The sequence below is a fragment of the Uranotaenia lowii genome, chromosome 1, assembly GCF_029784155.1.
Source record: "Uranotaenia lowii strain MFRU-FL chromosome 1, ASM2978415v1, whole genome shotgun sequence".
Classification (NCBI taxonomy): domain Eukaryota; kingdom Metazoa; phylum Arthropoda; class Insecta; order Diptera; family Culicidae; genus Uranotaenia; species Uranotaenia lowii.
The window spans coordinates 108,247,326-108,271,332 of NC_073691.1; the positions used below are offsets into that span (position 1 = coordinate 108,247,326).

The window sequence follows — 24,007 nt, forward strand, 5'->3', positions numbered from 1 at the left end:
ACATGTACTCAATTGAGAGTTATTAGCACAGCAATCAAAAGTCCCATTAACAATAACTAATTTGTGCACTCAAAAATCTCCAGTGTCAGAAATGAGGGTGTGGATTATTTTATCCGCAGCCACAAAATGGGACTGCACACTTTAGATCTGTGGATTGTGACATTTGTGCTATATTTCAAATCAGTACCTATTGAAATTAGTTTTTTTTTTAATTTTTCTACTCGCTAACCGCTTTTTGTGACAGCAAAAGATTGCACAATATTCAAATTTCCAAAAAAAAAAAAATATCAGCATGATTGTTTCACTTTGGAGAAGACTCAAAATTTGCAAAATTAATAATAAAATAATATTCTTCAAAATTTAACACGACACTTCAGATAAAGTAAAATGCCACAGTTTTATAAGTTGATCCAGCTGTTTCTATCATGCAGCACTTTGAGTATTGTGTTTTTTCTAACTTTTTTTCTTGCAGGCCATTTAGCTAAATTTAGTTCTATGTACAAATTTAACAGAGTAAATAAAGGTAGCGGTACACCTCAGGTGAAAATGAAAAATCTTCTCTAGCCAGTGACTAAAAATAGTTGAAAGATGAATTTTGAACTGGTCTTAAAACCTCCTAAGATGTTTTAATTTCGATTCACCTGATTCAACCGTAGGAATGTTATCACATTGAGGGAATCAAAAAATAAAATCTTAAGAAGTTTTAAACACTGAGACTGGCTTGAAATTCAACAATTCACTACCCGCATAATCAATTACAATATATAGAGAATATTCTATATTGTCTCTAAACGTTATCGTTTATTGTAAAGTGAACAGTATATGTACAATAACACAGACCATATTAACAATCTGTATTATGATTATCTGTTAAAGTACCATATGGGGAAAGGGCTGTTAAGCATGTTTACCATTCAAAAAGAGCGATTTTTTCGAACAAATATTTCATGCTACATTATTGGATACGGTTAAAATATCATCCACTTTTGGCGAGCAAAACAATCTACCTGAATGTTCTAGCTACGTTGGAATACAAAATCATAGATTTGTTCAACTTCAATGGATATAGTTTGCTTATAGTAGTTTGTAGTAAAAATAACGCTCAATCATACGTTCCGCATATTGTAAAATATTTTTAAAAAGAGCTTCCCTGTACCATAACCAATATAGTTCCAATTCTTTCCCACAAAAAATAAAATAAAATTAAAAAATTTAAATGTTGAGATTTTTATTTTTTATTTCTGATATTCCCAACAAACATTTTTGCTGATTAAAAACGCCAATTCTCTGATCGTATGCTGTTTTGAGGTGCTGATTGCTGTTTCAGCTTTCTTGCTGAAGAAAGAAATATTTCAGCGCTGTTTCAGCGTATAAGGAAGTTTTATTTCAGCCAATAGAAAGTAGGGGAAAATTGGCTGAAGAATAACTCGTTCAGCCTTTGTCCAACCATTTTTGACACCTTCAAATTTGACAACCGTCAGCTGTACAAGGGTAGCTTCGAAAGCGTCTTTCAGCAATATCAAACTTTTTGTTATTCATGACGAATCAACATAATTATCTTGTGAATCGTCTAATGATTCGAAATTTCTCATTTTGCATGATAAAATGGCATTGCCGGAAAATTTACATTTTAATTCTCGTAGCCATTTCAATTTCTTCATATGAAATTGACTTTGGTTGAGAAATATTTTGGTCGCTTAAGAGCGACACTTTTCTGTTCCTTCGCAGAATGCATGGTTGGTTCTGCCTTCTGCGGCATGAGACCAACAAGTCGTAGGTTAAAAGTTCGAGACAAGTTCAAATGAAGAAAAAATAACACGAGAGGGGAAAATTAGCTGGCAAACATCGGACATACATCGGTCAGCATTCTTTTTGTTTTTTTTTTGTTGCTCCGTCAATTGACGTTTCATGTGGTTTCATGTCATCTTCGCTGATTAATTTCTCCAGATCTCGATGTTTAAGGGCTGAACAGCAGCTTCTCTCTGAATTTGGGTTGCCTTCTTTCAGCAAGATAGCTGATTTAAAATTAGAACTAAACAATGTTTCAGCGGTTGTTCAGCAAAAAATGTTTGTTGGGTTATACATGGATTATACAATCTTACCTATTTGTGCAGATCTGCATTGTTCAGCCTTTCAGTAGATTTTTTTTCCGCTCTCCGCTCAGCAGAGATCTTTGTTTCTGTAATTTCATTAGTTTTATTTAATCTCACTAGTTTTTATCGATAATATAATATAGTTTTACTTACTTTTCGCGTTCTGTGTGTTTTTCTCAGCGTGATTCTTTTTTTTCGGAGCCATTTTGAACACAGTTTTCAGTTCCGAACCTGGCGTGGGGTTGCCGACACAAATTTTAACGAAGTGAAGTGAAAATTAGCAGATGCTGAACCCAAGAGCGAAAAAATGCATAAGCTCACAACTACATCTTAAAATAACAATATTAGTTATTATCCGCAAGAGGTGAAATGATAACGACTTGTCTAACTCATACAATGTTGTCAATGTTGTTTTTTTTTTAATTTAATGTCTAATGCTAAGAAAATATAAGGAAACTTTGTCGTACACTGTTAGAGTCCTGGATAAGGTCCAGAGACAATATTCAAAGGTTGCAAATTTTTATTCTCTTATTATACTATACTTACTAAATCATATATCATATTGTCACTGTCACTGATACGATCCTGTCATAATTTATTGAGGTAATAAAATTTTGAACATGTATAATGAAATGATACTTGGAAGATATTTCATACTGGTACTGCTACCAATATATTAAGTTAATAGTTAGTACTATATCCCCAACTGTTTTTAATTATGCGGGTATGTTCTTAAATTATAAATTGTAAAGTATTCTTAAATTATTATTTTCTTTATACACTTTTTTTATTCATTGCTGATATAAATAATCAAATTAAAAACATTGTGAACGTTAATGTTTTCATTATTATTTTAACTGTTTAAGTTTGAGTTTTTTCACAATCGATGAATCTGAATGCGGTTAGCTCAATTTTACTGAGTCAGTAGCATTTGTTTCTGCAAAATTTAATCAAATTACTTCAGAGTGCATTTTGAATAATTTTAAATTTATTGAAAACATATCAGAGTGCATCATGATCTGCACGCTCGTATCTTTAAACACAATTTGTGAGAAATGTTGACCTTTTCCGTCAGCAGGTGGTACTGATGTTTGTAGAAAGAATGTCTGTTGGAATTTATATGAAAAATGTCAAGAGCTGGGTATCTTTATATCTACTATCTTTGCACTTACTCTTAGTTTGAGAAATTTCAAACCCAAGAAGCGTTAAACCGTGAGCCAACGTGTCGATCCCTGATTGAAGTGCTCGGCAGCTATTATTTAAAATATTTCCTCTGACAGCAAGCGTTGTATCATCGGCGTAGTTTATTTTAATAACATCATCTGGTAAATCTCGCAGAAGTCTTGTCAAAACGACGTTGAAGCAGATAGGGCTGAGGGGTGATCCTTGCGGGAGGCCTTTCCAGGTAGTCCTTTCTATCAAACCAGAATTCCCAGTGATTGACAAAATTCGTTCTTCAAAAAGTTTGTAGATACTTTGAGTTAAGCATTCAGGGGTCCCTAGTGCTCTCAATTCTTGAACAAGTATTTCAATTTCAACATCGTCGTAGGCACTTTTGATGTCCACAGCGCACACGACAACGTGTTGTTGCATGTTCAGAGCTTTTGATGACTCTTCTATGAGCAACGCGTCCATAGTGCCTTTGTTTTTCCTGAAACCACAAATTTCATTAGGAAACAAGTTGTTGCTTTCAATGAACCATTCTAATTTTTCCTTAACCATCATCTCGTAGATTTTGCGGAAGCATGATGCTAATGCTATTGGGCGAACACTGGACACTGTAGGTAAATCGTGATTCGGTTTAGGAATGGCTACTATTTTGAAAACCTTCCAGGTGGGAGGAATCATTCCATTGGAGAAGATATCACTGTAAATTCTGGCTAAACATCGAATAGCGACTAAGGGGAGATTTTTGATAACAGAGTAGGGTATCATATCCAATCCTGGCGCCGAGTCTTTACCGGTTTTCATCACCGATTCAATATCACAAACATTGAATGACAGATTGCTGGAATGATCATCACATTCGCATTGTGAAAAGGTCAATCCTGGTCTTTTCGCTGATTGAGGGGCTATTTTGTCCAACATCATATTTAGAGTTTTGTCATCAACAGTTCGATTCGCAGATGAGGTACCATTTTTAAACTTTTTGGCGAGTTTCCACAATGTTTGTAATGTTGTTGTATTGTCGAAACTGTTGCAGAAAGACTGCCATGATTCGGATTTTTTCTTTCTTACCAAATTTCGAAACAATCTTTCCTTGATTGCATAGTGATCATATGCATCAGCGGACAGAGTTCTTTTCCAGACGCGAAAAGCTCTGCGGGTTGCATCCTTAGCAACAGTCAACTCTTCATCCCAATATGGCTGAGGGCATTTGTGCAGATGAGTACTACGTTTTGGAACCGGAGTCGAAAACTCTAAAGCAGACCAAATTTTCCGAAAGAAAGTGTCGAAGGATTGGGTGTCGTGAGTATCAGCTAAAGATTCTTCTATTTTATCAGAAAACTTCTTCCAATCGGTTTTTTTAAAATGCAAATTCGCATTGCGGAGTTCTATCGGTGTAGAATCGGTACCAAAGATGATTGGAAAGTGATCACTGCCATTCGGGGATTCCAAAACGTTCCAATCACAATCCAAACTAAAATCAGATGAAACCAGCGTGATATCGATTGCGCTCCACGACCGGTTTACATCGAATCTAGTTGGACTTCCGTTATTTAGGACGACGAGGTTGCTGCACTCCAGAGCTTCTGCTATACGTGAACCGCGAGTATTATCCGATTCGTTACCCCAAAGACTATGCTTTGCGTTGAAATCTCCTGCAATGATACATGGTGAGGGAATTGCGGCGAAAAATTCTTCAAATTTAGCCTTAGACACATTTGCTTGATGATGAATGTACAGCGAAACTACGGTCAAAGTTCCAAATCTGCTTTTTATTTGACAAGACGTGTGTTGTATATCGAAACATCCAGGTACGGCAAAAGCTGTAGGACGGAGTTCTCTTCTTATTGCAAGGGCAACTCCCATTGAATTGCTCCTGCCATCGGTTCTAAAAATGTCAAATTGTGGAACGACAAAATTTTTGGAACTATCTAAATGTGTTTCGCTTAAAAGTATCACGTTGGCCCTTTCAGAGTTAATCAAATGGATAAGCGACGATTTTTTGGTAAGAACTCCTCTACAGTTCCACTGAATACAACGCAGTGGGATTCTGCACTCTTCGTTGTTCGACGTGATCGTTTATCATAAACGCAAGGAACCTATAGATAAGATCTAATGTTCTGCGTTACAACATCAGAAATTTTTCCCAGAGTTTCTGTTGTAATTTTTTCCCTTATTCCTTCATCCGTTATTTCGCATGAGATTCCCATAACTTCCTCGGATCCGATGCTTGCCTGAATGGAATCACACACCCCCTCCGAAATATTTACCTCGAGACGGGGCGGTTCTTCTTCCAGGTCATCATCATCACCACAGCGTCGCTTAGCAGCACTAGCTCGAATATTAGCCGTTGAGGTTGGAGATATCGATAGGACTTGTTGTTGTTGTTGTTGTACACAGTTGAAATTCGCGGCATTTTTCGTTCCGGTGTGGCAAAACCAGTCAGTTTGGCCTTGGGAGAATGTTTCACTTCGTTCTTGATCCTTCTGCTTTTTCAATATAAGTTTCGGACACTTCTTGTGATCGTTTGCTCTGTGCGATCCATTGCAGTTCACACATTGAGGTTCGTCAGCAGAACAAATGTGTTCAAGCTCGCCCGTTCCATTAATGCATTTATTACATCTCACTTGACTTTTACATTGGCTTTTTATATGACCAATCCGCCAACATTGACCACATTGACGAACCGGAAAAATGTATTTCTTTAATGGGTATAATATTTTCTCAATTTCGATGTGTGTTGGTAGTTCGGTGCCAGAAAATGTAAATATTACAGTGTAAAGGTGCATTTACAGTTCTTTCGAACGTGAAAATGAAAAAACTTATATTCTTCAAAGACACGACAATGCTGCATTTCATGGCTGCGAAATTAGGTGGAATAGATGCGGAATGGTTGAACGATTATTTTTGAACTGATTTCCTTGTTCAAAGCCCTTTAATATTAATTTTATTTCAATTCCCCCGATTTTCACTGCGGAATATTTTTTCCACGTTCACTGACATTCCGCTCGAAGTGTAAACGCACTGAGCGAACGTGAAAACGGAAAACGAACAAGAGTGGTGAATATAAATTCCGCGTTCATTTTCACGTCCGAATGGCAATGTGCATTCTGAAAAAAATTTCACCGATGACGGAAAAATTTTTGCTTCATAAAAAATTAGTTTTTTAATTTGTAACCACATTTGAAGGCAGTTAAAGGCTTACAATACTACGAGTTTGAAATGAAACGCATACGATATTTTTTTTTAACTTTAAAACCCTCTTGGGCATTATTTAACCCAAGTAACAATTTTAGTTTTATAATAAACTGAAAGTGTGCTTCAAAACTTTGCTATAAAACAACGTTTGATTATATAAACCCCATTAAAACATCTTTAAAACACCTATAAGTGTAAAAAGGCCCACCTACAGGAGGTTCTGAAGAGAACATTATAAGTGCACTATACAACAATATGGACTTGAAAGGGTTTTGGCGAGAGCTGTTTTAAGGTAAAAAATTCCCGTTGCAGAAAACAATTTATTTTGTGAACTAATTGTTCCGAAAAGGGTTTTGAAATTGAATTTATAAAAATTGAATGATCTGACTCAATACCAAAAAAAAATATGGGCAGAATTAAATAATGAGATTATCATTATGTATAAATAATTATTATGATGTTAATCGATTTTTTCATCATGATTATGGGTAAAGTTGTTGCGCATTTGAATTTATCGAGCAGTTTTTCGAAAAACTTGCAAATAAATCGCGCCCTCCTGAAATTTTATGAAATGAAAGAGCTAAATAGACATTTTCGTTAATATTTAGTTGACTTCGATTCACTTCAATATCATTATTTGTTTTGGTCTATGCCGTATTTAGTAGAATATTCAATTAGAACAAACATTATTTCAAGCATTTTTTGGTAATTTACGCATATACACCAATATTGAATGAGAAAATATTCTTAAATTTTCATGATTTCCTCCAAAAATGGCGGTTCAATCAAAATACCAACTGAGCTTGAAGAAATCATTAATAGACCCAACTATTCTTGAGAAAAGTCATCTGAGGAGCAAACATTCTTTTGCAAAACAATTTTACCCCTTATAAAACCAAATGATCTATTCGCGGATCTCACCAAGAGTATTTATTTCAGTGCAACTGACAGTTCTCGAAAGAGCACAAAAACAAAACAAAAAAGAACAATAAGCAACCCAAAACAAAACTTTCTGAAGAATTTCTCCAGTTCCTACAGAAAATTTGATTGAAAAGATCCAAATTCTCTATTTCTGTGCTTGACTCGAGGATTCAACGTTCTAATAATCCTACGAAAATGTTCAGCAAATTGCGGATGGCTGTTGCCTACTGGAACCACTTTCGTCTTAAACGCGGAGTCTCGACGTTTTTTATTTCCCAGGTAATGTTTAAATGCTTTTTCATATTAAGTATACAGTTTCATAAATTGTGCAAATTACAGGTTCGACTAAAATATGACTCCTGGGGTAGAACTGAGAATCGTATTTTGACAAAAGCGACCACCAAAACCGGTTAAGAGCCCGCTAAATAAACCGGAAGCTGATGGTATTCAATTTTAGGACCCGAGGACACAATTAGGAGATTCTAATCGTTCGCTAAAAGTTAATAAGCGCGATAGGGGTTCCGAAGAAACTCAACAGAGAAAGAAAATGAGATTATCATATCATTATATTTTGTGAAATGTATAGGTAGTGTATAGTGTAATGAACAGGTATTTCTTATTACCTTATTAAGTTTATTTCACCTCGTAACTCTATTGAATATAGAAAACATTAATTTGAGCTTTTCTAGTTTTGTTTTATTCAGAACACATAAAACTTTCTCAATAAACTAATTTAACTAATGAGATTCACGACTGCATTTATATATTTTTTACTTTAAAAGCAACTGCAACCAATCCGGTTTCCAGAGGATTAATCTGGTTTCCAGTGGATCAATCCGGTTTCCTTGTTTTCCTTGTTCGTGCTTGGTGACAAAACTCGAGACAACTGAGTCTCCCGAAACAGCTTCTTCCTTCATCGGGGGGAACATAATTAGTCAAATACTCCATTTGGTGGTAAACATTTGAGACGATGCCACACATACACATTTTGACATTTCGATCGAATTTGGACTTACATTCTTTGTTGGTTTTCTAGAGAGGTTTTATAATTGCTTTGTAGTGCTCTACTAAACCAAAAAAATTAAAGGTTATAAAACATTCTTTGTTGTTGTTTTCTTCAAGGTTGGTTTTCTAGAGTGGTTTAATAATTGCTTTTTAGCGCTCTTCTAAACCAAAAAAAATTATGGTTATAAAACCAACACAAAATTTGACAGGAGTTCTATAAAAAGATTCTATAGTGGTTTTTAAGCTATCTTAAAGGGCAATCATATAGAGTTCCTTGTAAATTACGTTATAAAGCAAACAATACTTTATAAATCCCTTATACAACAACTATTTTTTTTTTATAAAACCATTCAGAGTTTAAAATGTTGCTTGGGAATTGCACCTGTTGGAAGAGTTTCTCGACGAATAAATCTACCTGTTGGAAGAGCTTCTCAACGAATAAATGTAAATGAAGATCATCGAATGGCCAGATTCCATTGAAATAAAAAAATAGATTCCGCTTTGTTCAAATGTGTGTTTCAGAAAAGGTATGGAAATAATTATAAAAATTTATGAAATCATTCAAAATAATGTGTTTTAAGGAGAACTGAAAAGCAGAAAAATTAACAAACAAAAGAGTACTGATGCATTTTAATTAAAATGTTTCACTAATTAAAAGTAATTTTGAATTTTTTGTTTGTCAATTTTTAATCAAGAACAAAAAATGGCTATCTTGTAGAAGTTATATTCATAACGTCTTTTCAATAAGTTTTACAAAAGAAACGAATCGCTAAAGCTCGTTACTCCTTGATCGATAAATACTTTTTGGGAGTACTTTAAATTCATAAAATTTAATTTAAATTCATTGTATTCAAAGATAAGAACTTTGAGATTATTTGATTAAATCAATCGTTTTCAAAGCTAATATGTTTTGAAGAAGAACAATATGTTTTTCTGAGAAATTTGAATTTAAATTTGAGCATTGGTTCGACAAGTATCGATCAAAACATTGGTTGAATGATCTGTCATTTTCCGATCGAAACCAATTTCTACCCGCAGTTGAACAAACCTCTTACTAATTTTGAAGATTTGACCGATTTGACATTTCACTGCGGAATATTTTTTCACTGTGGTGAGTTCACGTTCACGTTCGAGTTCGAGTTCACAAGAACTGTAAACCGGGCTTAAAGTGGTGTTTTTTTGTTATCAACATTTCGAATGATTCGACGGAATTCCAAAATATCAGGATTATCACGTTGCATCAACTTTCGCTTATCATAACCCTGTCAGGAAGGTTTGCTCAATCGGGCCGATTGCAAAACAGACATGGCGGTACTCGAATTCTAGCGGTTAGAATTCGGTTCGTTTTCGGCTCGATTTCCATCCGCCTGCTCGATTGCTCGAAAACAGACGATATTTTTCGCAGTGCTGCGATGAGCAAAACGAAACACGAGCAGTTTTCAATCGCAGCAATCCGGGTGCGTGTTTTGTTTTGGTGCGTTATTGTTGTGAAATGTGTTGTGGAATTTGGTCGCAGTTCGGTTTCTGCTTTTTCCGTTGTTCCTGTTCAGAAATGCTTTGAGCGCCGTATAGAAGAATCCATTGTCCGGCGATAATTTAATAATATGTAAGGTATGTTTAGATTGATTGAATTCCAATGGCGTGTTCGTAAATTGATTGTTTTGGGTGATGTCAAATCACTTTCCAATGTTTTGCATACGATTGTTTATAATTTACGAACGCCAGCATCGATAAAAAATCGCTTCGATAAAAAAAAAACAATTTACGAACACGCCATTAATAATCAAGTTTTGTTTATATAATTTTCTAATCCATTATCGTCCCCATAGAAAATATCGGACCATACGAACAAAGCTTCCAAGGAAATGTCAACACGGTACGGGCGCTGGTGGAATGTCATCCTGGACATCGTATTATGATCCGGATCCGGATCCCAGACACGCTCAGAGGTGGTGGCTTCACTTTTAGATCACTTATAATTAGTTTTTGCCGTGGTACTTCATAGTGAAAAGCAAGGTAAGTAGCGTTGTCACAATTATTTACTATTTTCTTATTAAACTGATGATTTAAATTTTAATTCTTGTGGATTCACTCTAGATTCAATTTTCGAAAATGTTTGATTGATTGAATTGTAAATAATCAAGTATTATTTATATTATTTTCTAACGAATTATAGAAAACATCGACCCATTGCAAACAAAGCTTCCAAGGAAATGTACACACGGTATGGGCTCTGGTGGAATTTCATCCCGGACATCGTACCCGGATCCGGATCTCGGCTCAGAAGTGGAGGCTTAACTTGGATTACTTTTAATCAGTTACGGTGTGATACTTCAAAGGGGAAAGCAAGGTGAGTACTGTTGTCACAATTCTTTACTATTTGCTAATTGAACTGATCATTTTCAAGATTTAAGTTTTGATTCTTGTGGATCAAAACTAGATTCAAATTTCGAAAATGTCTGATTGCTTGAATTCTACAAACCAAAAAAAAATTCAAATTAATCGTGACAGAACCGCTGAGACTTCATTTTTTTTAAATATTTTTTTAAAATTATCTAATTTTAAATCGTACAACACCTATATGTATTTGGTCAAGAATTAAATTTAACTTAATCCTAATTTCACAGCATTTGTGAATCGCCTACAGCGTAGCGATACATACAAGTTTTAAATAGAAATTTCAATTTTTGAACAATGTTCATATGCCGATAGGTTAATTGGGTTATTCCAAATTAGTCTTAACTAACGAGCCTATAGTATGTCTCTTTAGTCTTAACCTCTTCGAAAGCAATTATTGATACCTGGCATCGCTTAATTGTATCCCATCTGTCAACAAACCAAAATTTCAAAATTTGTTTGTTTAAGGTTTGTTTACCTAGTTTACCTCAAACGGTTTTATTGATTTGTTTTTAGTTAAAGCAGTAGTGCGAGGATCAGATGGAATAATAAAATTTAGTTTACATATTTAGTTCCTGAAACAGTTCCACAAAAAGGATAACCCAATCTAGAAGGATTTGGCCAAAAGCAGCAGCAGTCGGAAGTTGAAAAAAACTCAGCGAGACCATCGATGGCGGATACGCAAAGTATGATGGGGTGGAATTCAAAGGATTGGTGGTGGTGTCCAAGAAAGTCTCCACTTGCAAACATCCAGCTGATTCGGGAAACTTTTTCGTCCGTGCTAACAAAGAGACCACTTCGTACTCGGCATCGAGCAGGAGGCTTAGACACTCAAAGCCGCTGATGTGATTTGAGCGATGCTAAATATGTGAAGCTAGGGGTCTCAAAAGGTGCATGTCTTGTCTGCATTCAATGAAGCAACTTCAAGGTTTGTGGTACCAATTCTTCATTATTATTGATTTTCGTCCTAACTACTTTATTTCTTCAATCAGGTTGGACTTGTCTACGTAAGAAGATTTGCATGGCTTAGGAGACTTAATCATTTTCAAAAAAATGGTTGAATTTCTGAATTGGTGGAATCACAACCACAAACTTGAACCACGACCTGAAGTACCTGAAATGAACCGACTCATCGAATTACGTTAAATATTACTGCTCGTTTAGAGCGTTGGAACAACAAAGAACCGATGATGTTCTTCAAACCCAGTAAAATGTGTGTGATAACGGATTGTATGAGAGTGTCCTGCTTTGCGCAGTTAAAGCGGCTTTATGTATCGGATAACGGCCGACAACAGTGACTGTTGAAGGTTTGCGAGTTGCCTGAATGTCTTATCGCGTGTCAGTCAGACAACTGTCCTAATTTGTTTTATCAGCAATATCATGGGAAGAGTGAGCCCGCATAATCAATTACAATATATAGAGAATATTCTATATTGTCTCTAAACGTTATCGTTTATTGTAAAGTGAACAGTATATGTACAATAACACAGACCATATTAACAATCTGTATTATGATTATCTGTTAAAGTACCATATGGGGAAAGGGCTGTTAAGCATGTTTACCATTCAAAAAGAGCGATTTTTTCGAACAAATATTTCATGCTACATTATTGGATACGGTTAAAATATCATCCACTTTTGGCGAGCAAAACAATCTACCTGAATGTTCTAGCTACGTTGGAATACAAAATCATAGATTTGTTCAACTTCAATGGATATAGTTTGCTTATAGTAGTTTGTAGTAAAAATAACGCTCAATCATACGTTCCGCATATTGTAAAATATTTTTAAAAAGAGCTTCCCTGTACCATAACCAATATAGTTCCAATTCTTTCCCACAAAAAATAAAATAAAATTAAAAAATTTAAATGTTGAGATTTTTATTTTTTATTTCTGATATTCCCAACAAACATTTTTGCTGATTAAAAACGCCAATTCTCTGATCGTATGCTGTTTTGAGGTGCTGATTGCTGTTTCAGCTTTCTTGCTGAAGAAAGAAATATTTCAGCGCTGTTTCAGCGTATAAGGAAGTTTTATTTCAGCCAATAGAAAGTAGGGGAAAATTGGCTGAAGAATAACTCGTTCAGCCTTTGTCCAACCATTTTTGACACCTTCAAATTTGACAACCGTCAGCTGTACAAGGGTAGCTTCGAAAGCGTCTTTCAGCAATATCAAACTTTTTGTTATTCATGACGAATCAACATAATTATCTTGTGAATCGTCTAATGATTCGAAATTTCTCATTTTGCATGATAAAATGGCATTGCCGGAAAATTTACATTTTAATTCTCGTAGCCATTTCAATTTCTTCATATGAAATTGACTTTGGTTGAGAAATATTTTGGTCGCTTAAGAGCGACACTTTTCTGTTCCTTCGCAGAATGCATGGTTGGTTCTGCCTTCTGCGGCATGAGACCAACAAGTCGTAGGTTAAAAGTTCGAGACAAGTTCAAATGAAGAAAAAATAACACGAGAGGGGAAAATTAGCTGGCAAACATCGGACATACATCGGTCAGCATTCTTTTTGTTTTTTTTTTGTTGCTCCGTCAATTGACGTTTCATGTGGTTTCATGTCATCTTCGCTGATTAATTTCTCCAGATCTCGATGTTTAAGGGCTGAACAGCAGCTTCTCTCTGAATTTGGGTTGCCTTCTTTCAGCAAGATAGCTGATTTAAAATTAGAACTAAACAATGTTTCAGCGGTTGTTCAGCAAAAAATGTTTGTTGGGTTATACATGGATTATACAATCTTACCTATTTGTGCAGATCTGCATTGTTCAGCCTTTCAGTAGATTTTTTTCCGCTCTCCGCTCAGCAGAGATCTTTGTTTCTGTAATTTCATTAGTTTTATTTAATCTCACTAGTTTTTATCGATAATATAATATAGTTTTACTTACTTTTCGCGTTCTGTGTGTTTTTCTCAGCGTGATTCTTTTTTTTCGGAGCCATTTTGAACACAGTTTTCAGTTCCGAACCTGGCGTGGGGTTGCCGACACAAATTTTAACGAAGTGAAGTGAAAATTAGCAGATGCTGAACCCAAGAGCGAAAAAATGCATAAGCTCACAACTACATCTTAAAATAACAATATTAGTTATTATCCGCAAGAGGTGAAATGATAACGACTTGTCTAACTCATACAATGTTGTCAATGTTGTTTTTTTTTTAATTTAATGTCTAATGCTAAGAAAATATAAGGAAACTTTGTCGTACACTGTTAGAGTCCTGGATAAGGTCCAGAGACAATATTCAAAGGTTGCAAATTTTTATTCTCTTATTATACTATACTTACTAAATCATATATCATATTGTCACTGTCACTGATACGATCCTGTCATAATTTATTGAGGTAATAAAATTTTGAACATGTATAATGAAATGATACTTGGAAGATATTTCATACTGGTACTGCTACCAATATATTAAGTTAATAGTTAGTACTATATCCCCAACTGTTTTTAATTATGCGGGAGTATCACTGAGTTCAAAGTGTTAGGAAAACAAACATCAATTCAACACTACAAACCTTGAAAGGTTGAAAAATATAATATATTGATCATTTCATCGTGTCTTCTTAATTTACAGGTCAATTGTATTTTCTGCCCTCCAGTCAGCGGATCGGGCATTTCATAAATGGCTGTTGTTAGCCTGTGTAGATCTGGAGCTGACGAACCAATTATTAACAGGAAATACCGCATGATATTCTAACGATTCCGTTAGCGGTCGTTTTAGAATACCACGAATAACGGCACATTTTAAGGAATTCAGTACAGAATCGGTCAGCGGTTGGTAGGTATTTTAGATATTTTTACTTTCATACCCTTAATGGAACACTCGAATAGTTTTCGTTTTCATATCACGAATGAAATTAGAAAATATTTTGAAAGAAAAATCAAATAACGTTGTTTTTTTCAGATTTTTGCCACGGATTTTTTCAGAACCTAGATTTCGTGGTTGCAAAGATTATGTAAGTAAAATTCTGAATCTTTTTTTTTTTATTATTTTACTCTTATATGAAAATCTAAATACTTTAGACGCAAGTTTATTGTCTTGTAGCGTTATGGAAAATATAATTTATGCTTATGAAAATTGTTAATCCGCTGAAAATATTATTGTATTTTTCAGAGTCTTTTGACATAATTTTGTTGTTTTCAGATCGCACAGGCGGTAAAGAACATAACGGGACCATTGGACCGTTATAGCGTTACCGTTCCTCCACAACACATCAAACACAACGTGGTAGAAAATATTCCGGCCCCAACAAGGGCCGCCATTCCCTCGGTGGCTGCGTCAACAATTTCTGGTATAGAAAACATCTCCCCACCAGCCGGTCATCCATTAACGATTAATACTAAACGACGAAGAACCGAATAAAGGACATTCGTGTTCCTTTCTACGTAAGGATTTGTAAGGACGTAAGGAAAAATGTTTCAATTTTGTTATTATTTTTACCTTCTATTATTTTTTTTAATCTTTCAGATTCTATAGAATATTCACAAACTGCGCTTCGAAGGTCCCACCTAAGAAAAACCCTTGGTAGGTTGCTTGGAATGTCTTATTTCTCACCACTCCCACCAAATAGAAGAGAAAATTGAATTGAAAAAAAGGGTCACCGATAGTGAAAGTCATTACAATTTTCATGTTGTCATTATTCATTGTACATTATAATAGTTGATACTTTCAATAGGGTATAATTCGTTTGGTTAGGTAGCTGGTTGGTTGATTAAGTTTTATAGAATTGAAAATAGAGAAAAAGTGTTAGAAGTATTGCGACGTTAGATAAAGGTTATAGTATTCGCCTTTCCAATGCTCTAGTAGGTGTATATTTTGTTGGCTTATTCTTAAATTAAGCATTTTACTAAAACTAGAGGCTCATTGAAATGCATCTATGGAAATAGATAGTAGAATGTATGATTTTGAAGAACAACTATGAGTAGGTAGTCCAGATAACTGATTTCGGGCATTTAAAAGTAGGCACATGGTATATTTTAATAGAACCCCTATGTAAACTTAGTATAGGTTGTCAGAGAGGCTGACCACAAAGAGTAATGAGGTTTTAGAAGAACAGCATTGTGCATTTTATGTTCTGTTGATGAGTAGACTTTTTTTTATCAAGGAAGTTAAACTGCCAGGGTCATTCTTCTCTAACAGATGAGTAGACAATATCAATCAAGCTATTTAAGCTAGATTTATTATTAGTTCGGGCTAGGCTTTTTATTGTATATTGATAGATGATATTAACTAATATCATATTTTTCTTTTCCTTTTTTTCTCTTTTTTCTTTATCTTTTTAGTATTTCTTTTCATGTCACCTTCTGTTGATGACGAATGAGCTTCGAATTAGGTAAACTCGAACAACCCTCAAGCCATCTCCTCACAACATTGGTCCTCGAAGATGGTTTCGCATGATGTGGTTGTCATCCCGAAGACTTTATCAACACCTGAAAACAGACGAATCGCTGAAAAAATAAGCTTGTATTGTATTTAATATAAGCTATGATTTAAAATATAAATTAGAAGAAAAAAAACCAGAAAAATAAAAGAAAAACAAATGAAATAATTTCTAGCTTTTTGTTCAAAACCGAAAAACCTGAATGAATGGCAACCATGGTAATCGGCCCAGAAACGGTTTGAAAAACCGTTCGGTTTCGGTCCGAAATCGGTCCTTTCTTTCGGATGTACGCCATCGCAATCGGTCCGGAAACGGCTCGAAAAATCATTCGGTTTCGGTCCGAAATCGGCCCGTTTTTTCGGATGGACACCATGGCAATCGGCCCGGAAACGGTTCAAAAAATATTTCGGTTTCGGTCCGAAATCGGTCCTTTATTTCGGAGGGACGATGGCAATCGGCCCAAAAACGGTTCGAAAACCGTTCAGATTCGGTTGGAAAACGGTTGGCTTGTTTTGACATTTGATCTGCTCGAACTGGTTGAGAAAACTTATCGTCGTCCGAAAAAGTGTTTCATTTTCGCACGATTTTCTACTAAAGTCGGCCCGATTTCTTATACGATTTCGGACCGATCGAGCAGATGTACGGACAAAAATCGGGCCGATTTCGGGCGATTTTTCCTGACTGGGAAGACACAGCATTAGCTAACTCTTCATCTTCAACTGTTGTTTCCACATAAGCCACACCAAGGCACTCGACTAAGCGTTGCGGTATCACAAATCGGAGGTCATCGCCCTTTTTCTCTACCAGACAATTTGCAGACTCCTTTGTTCGCATCAAAATTTTTAACTTCTTCTTCGACATCGGCGTCGCACGAATGTAATCATTGCCAAACTTTTTTATCAAAGATTTGGCAATTTTGGCACAAGCTAACTGATTTTCGGTTGATTCGGCGATCACTAAGTATGGTCCAGGATGTTTTTCGGGATATTTTCTAACCCGTTGAACCTTAACTTGGTTTTCCGGATTATCCTCACCGGGGGTCATATTTCAGCTCCGAAGGAAGTATGAAAAATTAAGCGAAAAAAAAGGGTAAGTTTGGTTTGCTCACAGCTATTGAAAACACGATGCGATACGTACCGTAGCTCAAGTGAGACTCTTTTCGTTTCACTTTTGACATCTTTGAAGATATCCAACAAAAACAAACTTTTTTGTACCGCTATTTCCGCCGAATTCTGATAGCTAAACTCTAAAAAGTTAATAGAGTATTTCCTGAGACAGATGGTGGTAGGGTAGCATATCGTTTTTGTTTTGAAAAATGTAAACACCTACTGGTCTCCATTTTGAACTTGGGAGATTAGCACTGTTAAATTATTTCTTCAAAAGATATATTTTTTCAAATTAACATTACATAACATCAACATTACCTTCAAATTATGTCATGTCTACATTTTTTTAATTCTAGCTAGTTTAAAAAATTAAGAATTTTGCATAACCATTTCTATTCCACCGCCAATTTGGTATGGTTGCTATCCGGCCATTGAACATGCGTAGTGTTGTTGTTATTTTTACCGCAGACACCAGATCTGTCTGCGTTTTTACCCTACCATCAATAACCACATACGAAACCACTATGATTGGGAAACATATTCCAATCTATTCGAGTTGGTAAAAGATTTTAACGAAGACAAGATTAAAGAAGCTCTCAGCTTTTTGGAAAAAGCACGATTTATTATTTGAAAATCATCAATATCGACACACTGTGTCTTCGAAATATGTATAGCTCATGTAGCTAGAAAAAGAAGAAAAGTGGTTATATAGAGTATAACACTCTCGGCCAAAAAACACCAAAGCCATACATACATACATACATACCCTACCATCAGATGCCGAAAATTGTAAACATGAGAAATCAGCTGTTCGGTTGACAAGTCGGGAAATGCCTTATTCACGGACCTCCATGAATGTTTTTCTTCTTATGAATTGTTTTTCTTCTTGCTCTTTTTTTCATTAAAATGCAGAAAAAGCTCACAATTAGCTTTGAACATCCCTGTTCAACAGATTCCAACAACAGCAAACTTTTTATACACACGCAAACTTTCGAAAACTTACCGAGTAAGTTATTTTTACGCAACCGAGAGTTTTTTGATGTTTTCTTACTCTTGCATACTTTTCGTTTCTTATTTTGTATGCAACTCAAAAGTTTTTTCAATAAAACTTTTGCGTGAGTACTTTTAGACCCGCCATTTTGTTAGTTTTTGTACGGCGAAACGACCGAAAATAGATTACGGGAGAACGCGTTTGAAGTTGAAGCCAGTAAATCTGATTTTTCACCTTAAATCGCTAGTCAATACAAGATAGAATCAGTGCATATTATGTCGGTTCCAACGATCGGCGGAGGGCATCTAATTCTGGCGATGATTCCGTTCAGAGTACTTCCACCCGGATGCTGACCTCCAGGTGCTGCACCAATGGGAGGAGCCAGTGGACCAGCTTCTGGCGCCATGCCTACTTTACTACGATAAGATGGTGCTTCCGTCGGTGGTCAGCGAATGGACGAAACAAAAGGCCCCGGAGAGACGAACCTACTTCAACAGTGTCACCTAGCAAAGCTCCTGGGAAAAGCTGCACGAACTTTCACCAGCAGGTAAATTGCTGTTCCAGTGTCCATGAAGGAGTATCGATCCGACCAACGTATTTTTTTTTATTAGTGTAAGAACCAGTTTTTTTTTCTGACGGTCATTAATCAATCTTTCATTTACAGAAAAAGTGCTTCCACAACGTAAACACGCAATGGGTAGCCCCACTCCGCGGAGTGTGATAATTGAATTGGAGAAGAAAGTCGACGCCGAACGGACTGCTGGGGATGCGACCAAGGCAGATGTAATCAAAAAGTAGTTACAATTGTTTCGTTGGAGCGATACCGTTGTAATTCCTCCGGTAAGTACGCTTTTTATATCACTAGCGCTAGCGATTCACTTACGTCTTTGTTCGACAGGAAGGCAGACGATCGGCGGAAAATTCAAACTCAGCTACGGATTAGGCCATGGCTGTGACGCTGACGGCCATCGAAGTTACTGAGGAACCTGCCCCGAAAAAAGATGAGGAACAACCCGCTATCAGTCGTAACCGATACTGGCGAACATCGATGCCCTTGTGGATCTCTTCTGATGGACAGGAAGTCCTTTGTATCGGAAGCACTGAAGAATTGAAACAATATTCCCAGAATTCCGGAAGTGTTCGATTGTTGGTTCTAGTCCGGATCTATGCCTTATGCCCAGAATCTATCCGTTCGAGAAAGCTTCTGATTTCTTGACCAACAACTTCCCAGCCGATTTTATCGCCAAAGGTATCAATCAGACCCATAGTTGGTTCTACAGCTGGTCGTTTCGATGACTTTGTTCAATAAGCCGTCATTTAAGAATTTGGATAGTACCGGTCTCGTGTTGGCAGCTGATGGTCAAAAGATGAGTAAGCGAAAGAAGAGCTGTATCCGGATCCAATGGAAGTGGTCAACAAGTACGATGCCGAAGCTTTGCGTCTTTTCTTGATCAATTCACCTGTAGTGCGAGCAGACAATTTGCGGTAAGATTTTTTATAGTCATTTAATTTCCTATATTTAATTTTGTATTTCTATTTTACAAATTTACAGCTTCAAAGAAGAAGGCGTCAAGCATCAAGGTTTTTTGCCAGCCGTTGTCAAACGCTTTCTGGTTTCTTTTGCAAAACCACCAGTGAGATGGATGTTTGGATCACTTCGTTCAAGGAATCGCTACTGGAATTTTTGTCTACTGAGATGAAGGCTTACCAGTGGTAAGTTACCACCTTTATGCTGTGGTTCCGAGACTGATCAAATTTACCGATCAGCAACCAACGAACCGTAAGAGCATCAAGGAAGAGTTAGGTGTTCATAATTGCTATCATGCGCTGGACACTTTGTACGATTGTGTGAAACTAGTCCCACGCAGAAAAATATATTTTAAAAACAATAAGATTTCGGCCAAAAATAATCCGTACCCTGGGTTCCCATGGGTCACGGCGGCGGTGTGCATGCTTGTGATAATGATGGTTTACTATCATTGTCCTGAGAGGGTCGTTGCACACATCTTGTCAAGCATGGATCATAATATGACTCAAATTAGAAGGCGTGATGGACACCTTTATTTTCATTAAATTAGCGGTAGGTTCAGTGGTGTCCCAATTTTTCATGATCCATGCTGGTAAGATGAATGGGAGTTGAAACACTTGCCCTCCCTTCCGTTGAACAATGGGAAAATTTTGTAGTGAAAATATCACATTTTGCCGTCATAAAGTGATACTTTTCAATAGGGCATAATTTGTTTGGTAAGGTAGTTAGCTAGTTTAGTTTCATAGAATTAGGATGTTTCAAGTATTGCTAGGTTAGGTATAGGTAATGGTATTCGCCTCCCCAATGCTCTAGAAAGTGTGCATTTGCGGTTTATGAATTTCGTTGGCTTATTCTTAAATCAAGCATTTTACAAGAACTAGGGGCTCATTGGATGGTAATGCTGTTTTGACAAATATGATATTTCAGTTTGTAATACACTTTCGACATTTGTTTTTATTTATTTATTTACTTTTGGTAGATCTATACATTTTTCGGTTAGGATTGAAATTCATAAATCGAAGTTTAAAATAGAAAATATGATTTCGATAAGCAAGAATGAGTAGATAGTTCAGATCTTTCATTTCGGGCATTTAAAAACAGGCACACGGTTTATTTGAATTGAACCCCTATCGTGTAGATTGAGTATTAAAGTTTGTTTGAGAAGTTCCCGCATAATCAATTACAATATATAGAGAATATTCTATATTGTCTCTAAACGTTATCGTTTATTGTAAAGTGAACAGTATATGTACAATAACACAGACCATATTAACAATCTGTATTATGATTATCTGTTAAAGTACCATATGGGGAAAGGGCTGTTAAGCATGTTTACCATTCAAAAAGAGCGATTTTTTCGAACAAATATTTCATGCTACATTATTGGATACGGTTAAAATATCATCCACTTTTGGCGAGCAAAACAATCTACCTGAATGTTCTAGCTACGTTGGAATACAAAATCATAGATTTGTTCAACTTCAATGGATATAGTTTGCTTATAGTAGTTTGTAGTAAAAATAACGCTCAATCATACGTTCCGCATATTGTAAAATATTTTTAAAAAGAGCTTCCCTGTACCATAACCAATATAGTTCCAATTCTTTCCCACAAAAAATAAAATAAAATTAAAAAATTTAAATGTTGAGATTTTTATTTTTTATTTCTGATATTAACATGGATTATACAATCTTACCTATTTGTGCAGATCTGCATTGTTCAGCCTTTCAGTAGATTTTTTTTCCGCTCTCCGCTCAGCAGAGATCTTTGTTTCTGTAATTTCATTAGTTTTATTTAATCTCACTAGTTTTTATCGATAATATAATATAGTTTTACTTACTTTTCGCGTTCTGTGTGTTTTTCTCAGCGTGATTCTTTTTTTTCGGAGCCATTTTGAACACAGTTTTCAGTTCCGAACCTGGCGTGGGGTTGCCGACACAAATTTTAACGAAGTGAAGTGAAAATTAGCAGATGCTGAACCCAAGAGCGAAAAAATGCATAAGCTCACAACTACATCTTAAAATAACAATATTAGTTATTATCCGCAAGAGGTGAAATGATAACGACTTGTCTAACTCATACAATGTTGTCAATGTTGTTTTTTTTTTAATTTAATGTCTAATGCTAAGAAAATATAAGGAAACTTTGTCGTACACTGTTAGAGTCCTGGATAAGGTCCAGAGACAATATTCAAAGGTTGCAAATTTTTATTCTCTTATTATACTATACTTACTAAATCATATATCATATTGTCACTGTCACTGATACGATCCTGTCATAATTTATTGAGGTAATAAAATTTTGAACATGTATAATGAAATGATACTTGGAAGATATTTCATACTGGTACTGCTACCAATATATTAAGTTAATAGTTAGTACTATATCCCCAACTGTTTTTAATTATGCGGGTTGACCACAATTCATGATAAGGTTTTAAAGAACAGCACTGTTATTTTCCTGTTCCGTTGATAAGTTGACGATAACAATAAAGCTATTGCTATTTAGGCTTACAGTTCATTGTTGATGAGTTAAAGAGACACCTTTTCTAGATTCTGTTTTTATGATATCCTAATTGAGTTATTGAATAACCGTGTAGTCGCGTAGAATCAATCACTTGAATATATCTTTTACTTAGCAAATCTATAATAATTTCTAAATCAAACTAGGAAGAATCCAAATTTATGGAAACGAGTAAGGTAGATGACAGGTAGGGAAAATTCAACTACGGTAAGATAGTGAACCCTTCTAACAACGATATCGAGGCGTTAGCATATGATACCATATTATTTGATACCATACTGCTATTGCTCGATTGAATTGAAGGTTGGGTTAACTCGAAGTTCATATGGGGCCCACCAACCGTCCTAGTCCGTCGAGCACTATCTTAACGCTTCCCTAAACTGGTGCTTCAGAACCCTCGGGCTCTGTTGCCGCTATCCTTTTCTAAGCTATTCTACTCTCATTTAAAATTTTCCTCTTCTGTCCCCCGTTCTGTTTTTCCTTTCCGGGTCAGCCAGGCGCTCATAAACCCATAAACAAAAAAAAAAAAAAAAAATAAGATTTCGGCCAAAAATAATAAAAATTTTGGTTGGGAAAAAGCACAAATATATTTTTGATAACTTTGACTGAAAATATCGATTTAATTTAAACTTATCGTTTGATTGGAAATAAAATACACCCTTTTTAAAAATGAATCAAAATTTCTATCGAAATAAATATTTTTTTGGGTAAAACGAATAATAAATTTTGGGATCAAGAAAATGAATACTCGGTTCAAAATAACAACAGTTTCAAGGTTCGAAATAGGTTATTTAAAAGCAATTAAAATGAAAGCAGATAATTTTAGTTTCAAATTCATAGTTTTAGGGATTTTCGGAATTTATGAACAATATCGAAATTAACACTTTGTAATTTTATTTATTTCGTCGTTTTTCATTTATTCTTCTGCAAGGTACATGCATGCAAACGATGAGCCCACTCATATTACCTGCTTCAGGAGAGAACCGTTCTGCGCAGTTGAATGGTTAGTCTGCGATTCCCGAGCTGGCTAGTCCAACGCATTTTTTAAGCCTTATCAGCCTCCGGCCAGCAACGATACACTTTCAGCCGCCTTTTTTTTCTACCGGTGAGAATTAACGGCGATGGCAAACCTGGGGGCGCAAAGAAAATTGTTTTTTTACTTAAATCATGAACTGCAAAAACTACTAGAGTTAAATTACCTGGAATTCTGCTGCCTTCTGGAGAAAACATCTTCACCGATCGATAGGATACGGATTAAGTACACCTATGGGTAATGGTAGGAACTTCCAGCAAAGATGGGGAATGCAATAATCCCACCTTTTAGGGCCCGCCTGCCGTTCATCTTTCTGAAAACAAAATGTGTAATAAAGCATTAAAATCTTTAATTACGTTAAAATTACTTAAATATCTTACCGTAACCGAAGTAAAAGGTTCCTTCAGGAATGCGGACCAGACTTCCAGCACCATTCCTCTTTGAATTTTAAAAATAAACAATTATTCGCGCACTTTTTTTTTCTTTTTTAACTTAACGTTTTAAAGTCACACGGTAATTAAAACAAACTCTATTTCGTTTTAAAACCAACCAGATTTCAAATGAAAGTAATAAAAAATCTTAGTGTATGAATAACAATATTTTATTTTTATTTGAATTCAGTTTTTTAGTGAAAACTATCGAAAAATCTGCATTG

General features: G+C 35.6%; 1 long non-coding RNA gene and 1 pseudogene across 3 annotated transcripts; both read left to right on the forward strand.

The window, feature by feature from the left end:
* The first annotated feature begins 9,504 nt into the window (after nucleotides 1–9,504).
* On the forward strand, nucleotides 9,505–16,811 carry LOC129739808 (uncharacterized). Of its 3 annotated transcripts, XR_008735976.1 has the most exons (9): nucleotides 9,505–9,995; nucleotides 10,214–10,400; nucleotides 10,561–10,734; nucleotides 11,341–11,709; nucleotides 11,774–14,568; nucleotides 14,695–14,746; nucleotides 14,935–15,176; nucleotides 15,259–15,315; nucleotides 16,074–16,811. It is a non-coding gene; the product is annotated as an uncharacterized LOC129739808 (long non-coding RNA). The 3 variants fall into 3 exon arrangements; XR_008735975.1 differs by lacking the exons at nucleotides 11,341–11,709; nucleotides 11,774–14,568; nucleotides 14,695–14,746 and having other exon boundaries at nucleotides 9,522–9,990; nucleotides 16,074–16,493; XR_008735974.1 differs by lacking the exons at nucleotides 11,341–11,709; nucleotides 11,774–14,568; nucleotides 14,695–14,746 and having other exon boundaries at nucleotides 9,522–9,995; nucleotides 16,074–16,492.
* Nucleotides 16,812–18,452: 1,641 nt separating this feature from the next.
* LOC129739413 (isoleucine--tRNA ligase, cytoplasmic-like) lies at nucleotides 18,453–24,007 on the forward strand (annotated as a pseudogene).